This window comes from Camellia sinensis, chromosome 2 (assembly GCF_055761805.1).
Source record: "Camellia sinensis isolate YWXY chromosome 2, ASM5576180v1, whole genome shotgun sequence".
Classification (NCBI taxonomy): Eukaryota; Viridiplantae; Streptophyta; class Magnoliopsida; order Ericales; family Theaceae; genus Camellia; species Camellia sinensis.
In genome coordinates, this window is record NC_138962.1 from 43917482 (window position 1) to 43922708 (window position 5227).

Sequence of the window (5227 nt, forward strand, 5' to 3'; positions counted from 1 at the left end):
CATTCCAACAAAACTGTAGTTTAAAAAGAACACAATTCTAATAGCATAGAGATAATTTATAATTAGATAATATCATTGGACAACTAATAGAACAAACCACAAAAGATGCTAATTTATGGAAATCATATGCAGATACTAGTGCTTATGAGTTGCATTAATTATTTCCTTAGCCTTTTCATGGGAACAGTATCAAATTTTGGATTTTCTATACCTTTAATCAAGGATATCCAATGATCTGAAAGATGAAGTGCACAAAAATCTAATTAACTGAAACGCATACCATGACATCATCATAGTAGAGGAGTTTCATCACAATAGTGCGCTGATACAGAAATCAAATAAAAATCTGGCAGTCAAAAGCAAAGCTTTTAAATTGTATCAAAATTCGAACTATTGAGTACCATCCACTAATAAAACTTGAGCGCTTTAAAGGTATAGAAAATCCAAAATTTGATGATGTCATGGAAAACCAGTACGATATTCTAAATTTACATAAATAATAAATTCATCTTTTGGTCATTTAAACTTCACTAATCTAATTTCATTTGATAGAGAACATGAGAAAGAAAAAAATAAGTTTGCCCTTACCAGCACCCCACCCAGTCTTGATGCCAATGGTTTCTTGATAATTCCCGATGAACTGCAAGAAATGCACTTAAGTGAGCAAAATACCATATACAGCTCAATATAATTATAGCTATGTTGTTGAGAAATTAAACCATATATTGCTTATAATGTAGGACTTTGGCAAGCTAAGAGACCAAGACACACAAGCAGCTGATAATGCAAAGACAAACAACGAAGTATTTTGCTTGCTTGCCCTGCTGCAATGTTGCTAAAGTGGCACACGCTCTAAAGACTGATGCAAAGGTGTACTGATCTGGTGTCAAACCACTCTGTCTCATCTTATAATAAAGACTCAATCCCATTTCTACAAGACCATTTTGCACATGACCAGCAATTATTGCATTCCATGAAATTAAGCTAGTCCTCGACAACTCATTGAACAGACTGCTAGCAGTTACTAAATCCCCTGCCTTTGCATACAATATCAACAATTTGGTTACCAAATATTCATTGGGAACAAAGCCAACTACCACCATTTATGCATGGATTCTCCTTCCCCATCTATATTGTTTCCTAAATATACTTTCTTGTAAAAGAAGAGAATAGGTTTCAGGGAACACCTGTAATCCTGCATGCCAGAGTAACCCAATTGCTTCCTTCAATCTTCTTGACAAACAAAGACCTCTTAATGTCCTGTCCAAATGGGTGGAGTTCTTGAGGACCATGGCCTGAAAACTGGAAGATCTCACCAGTAATAATTTCATTCCATTAATGGAACAGAAACACTAGGGACATTTAGTTCACTAAATAACATAGTTCAGAAGATAGCAAAACTTTGAATGAATAATTGGTATAGTGGTAATACAATAAATGAAAACTCAATGAATTTGTTAAATTGTCAATACTAATACTAAAAAGATCAACCAAAATGACCAAAAATCAAAATAAAGACATTGGGGCTTTTAGATGCCTTCAAATTCCTAACTCTTAAAATATTGGACAACTCTATGAAAATAGAGGTCAGCCAGACAAAATTCAGCAAGCACATTTCCAAACAACCGGATAAACCAAGACAATATTTCAGCTATGTAATATGTGAAGATAATAGAAAATAGTGCCACTCAGTGAAAACTAAATTCAACCGCTTTCAAGTTACAATTTGGGTAACAAAAGTTTGTAACAAAAGTTTGATGCATTTCTGCAATCTGGATGCACTCTTCCTTCTTCATTCACATTTTATGCCTCTATATTGCTCTTATTGCCTGAAGAAAGCAATCCAAATATGAAAGAACATTTAGATTGTAAATTTAGGTTCCGAAACCAATATCATACATGCATGCATGTGAACACACAATCAATTGAAGCTCAATCTACAATTTACTCAAACTAAAACCCATAATCTATATCTATATATATTTTTTATTTTTTATTTATCAATCCTGCATAAATCCTAGTAGCCTTTAGTGAGAGATTTATAAAGGCTACCAGTAATTTATCAATTTCATAAATCTTGCATCGCTTGCACCATATCCCATTTCCAATGGACTGGATTCATCATATCAAGCACGATGAAAATAGTTTTTAGAAAATGCATAAAATTGGAAAAAAATAAGTAACGAAAATGAAACCTAGCACCCGTGTACCTGCTGAAGCAATCTTAGTGTGGCAAGCTTTTCCAGCGTGGGAATGTATTAAGATAGATGGACCTCTGGTACAGAAGATGCTGAAGTAAGCTTACCCCAAGTTTGGAAATTTTGGTTAACAAAGGCTGCACTTTTGATGCAAGATCTAGAGGGAGAAACTCATGCCCCAAAAGATGGTAAAGATCTTTTACTTCTTGAGTCACACAGGTCATTACGCCTTTTGCAACCTGCCAAAATGTCAAGATCAGACAATGCTGAAAAGAAATCAACATAAACACTTTCCCCCTGAACTAGTTAAAAATACCATGTCAAATAAAGGGGTGTAGTGGACATTCAAGATTAAGACCTATTAAATTGATTGACGGTGTTTATAAAATTATTGCCAGTGTTAGCATTGAGATTGAGGAAGGCAATTGCACAGCTCATCTCAGAATCCAACTAAGAGCAAAGATGACAGAGCCCGCCTCCAGAAATGGCACAATGTCTCACGTTCCATCAAATTCATCTAGAAAAGGAGCAGGCTTTGTTACTAATGGCATTCATATTAACTATACATGATCTCTCAATGCATCACATTCAAACTAAAACAGATGTTCATAAATCTAGTTTTGGTTGTCTGATAATTTCTTTCTTCAGGAAAAATAGAGAGGACATGTGCAATCAATATAATGTGCAAATCGTTTACACTCTCGAAGTATGTCAACTCCCCCACACCCTAAATCTACCCAATACATAATTTAATGGTTTTAAACTGCTAACAGAACATTCATACTTGATAATGAGGCACAGAATCATAATTGACAGGTCTTGTGAAATCCCAGATATTTCTTTCAAGCAAGGAAATTCATGTGCCTGCAGGAACCAAATATTCCAGTCAAAAACCCGATCAAGTCATTTCTCCAAGAACATTCCCAATTTGTTCACAATGGAGGTTGTCCAAAAGATTGGACAAAACTTAAGAGCATCATATGTTTCTAACTTCAACCTCCATATTTATCCAGAAAAGAAATTATTAGGTTCTATTACAAAGATTAAAGCAAAATCAAACCAGAAAAGGTCAATAAAATAATGATTGAGTGTAAAATTGGACAACACAACAAAATGGATGAAACTATGGCCCAAATCACACTCAGATTATTGGCAAACTATCTCCCAAAAATATATGTAGAAATTAACATGAAAGCATACCCAATTGAACATTACCACTTCTCTACTCTCAAGCATAACCAAATACGCAGACCTGCTAGAGTTCAAGTTCAGTTGCAATCTTTAACTGCCCAAATCTTGTATCAAGATTCAATTGCAAGCTTTCTGGAGCTGATAGATCAGGTCGGTCCCTCTGGTCTCTGTATTTATTAAGGTTGGCCAAATGATTCCTGATGATTTCACATAGCCTGCGAAACTCTGTTGTGCGTTTGTATTGCTTGCAGAACTGGAAGGCACGGTGTGTAGTCATCTACAGAAAACATAAAACAAAAAATTAAATAAAAAACTCGTTAGTTTTAACTGCTTAATTGGATTATCAAACATAAAGCCTTACTACTTTAAAACATCTCTGGATGTGAATAAATAACTAGGCACCTAGTCTCCCTAAACCTGCCATACAAATTCTGCATTTGAACCACCAAACCTTGTTTATATAATATATCTAGACACACAGAGAGAGAGAGAGAGAGTACCGATTATAGTTTAGAAACAAAGTAGACTATTCGCCACCATTGGAACTTGAGATGCGAGTAATCGATGGGTCAGAGTTCAGATCTGAATCTTCGAAATCGCTTCAATGGAGCTTCGAAATCGCGTCGATGGAGCTTCAATCTGAACCTTCGATGAAGCTTAGATCTGAAAATTCAATGGAGCTTCGAAATCGCTTCGATCTGAATCTTTGATGAAGCTTTGATCTGAAACTTCGATGGAGCTTCGAAATCTTCGATCTGAATCTTCGAAATCGCGTCGATGGAGCTTCGATCTAAATCTTCGATGAAGCTTAGATCTGAACCTTCAGGAGCTTCGAAATCGCTTCGATCTGAATCTTCGGTGGAGCTTAGAAAGGGTTGAGAGAGAGAGAGAGAGATCTGTGCGTATGTATTAAGGGTTGAGAGAGAGAGAGAAAGGGTCTGATTCAAAATAAGGTTTCACTTTCACAAAAGGAGGCGCGTGTGCGTACCGCATTTGGAGGCGTTTTTAAACGCCTCCCATTATAAAACGGTGTTGTTTTGTTTAAGAGAATATGCGGCGTTTATAAAACGCCGTTAAATATTAATAACAGTGACGTTTAAAAAAACGTCGTTAAAAAAGCGCCACCAAATTCGCCTTTCCCTGTAGTGAAAAAAGTGAGAGATAAATAAAATAAAAAATGAGAAAGGTCTAGAACTTCATTTCCTTTATGTTCATGAGAAAAGAAACAGGAAAAGTAGATAAAATATATCGGGCTCAAAACATAGAGGATTGCTCCCTTTAGCTCAAAACAAAAAGGGTTGTTTCAACAAATTCAAAAAAACCCAAAAAAAATTCACAATTTCTCATAATGCAAGTTTTTTTTGGTCACCATCATAAAGAGTGATAGTGAGAAACTTTATTAAAGTTGAGAGTATAATAATTATTTCATTTTTAAAGTCTAATCTTATCGCTCTATAAAAAAATACTTTAAAAGATTCTGACTTTTATCACAACTTTATAATTTAGTTTCTTTAATTATTTTTTTTTTTTTTGACGTTGTCTGGTTTAGTATGTATTGTAACACCCCCAAAACTTATAATAAATACATCTACAGGCATATATAAATGATAGCATAAATCAAGTAAATAGTCATTTCATTACATGAAGTTAATGATACAAAAGGGTTCAACGTGAATAAATGCCCTATTGGCTTATACCTTTCCAAGTCTTGACTTAGTTACAACAAAATGAGTTTCGTTCAATACATTTTAAGCCATTGGCTTTACAAAAAGAAATAAACAAAAGTAGAGAAGCTCTTGTTTCCAAAAGTCCCTCCAAGCTATTGTTTTGGCGGAGAC

The 5227-nt window shown here is 34.8% G+C and overlaps 1 long non-coding RNA gene across 1 annotated transcript; it reads right to left on the reverse strand.

Annotated features, from left to right (window-relative positions):
• Positions 1 to 1752: 1752 nt before the first annotated feature.
• Positions 1753 to 3424, reverse strand: LOC145820007 (uncharacterized). Its single transcript, XR_014360886.1, has 4 exons — positions 2983 to 3424; positions 2557 to 2715; positions 2211 to 2437; positions 1753 to 1829 (listed from the first exon to the last, which is right to left on the reverse strand). It is a non-coding gene; the product is annotated as an uncharacterized LOC145820007 (long non-coding RNA).
• Positions 3425 to 5227: the final 1803 nt, after the last annotated feature.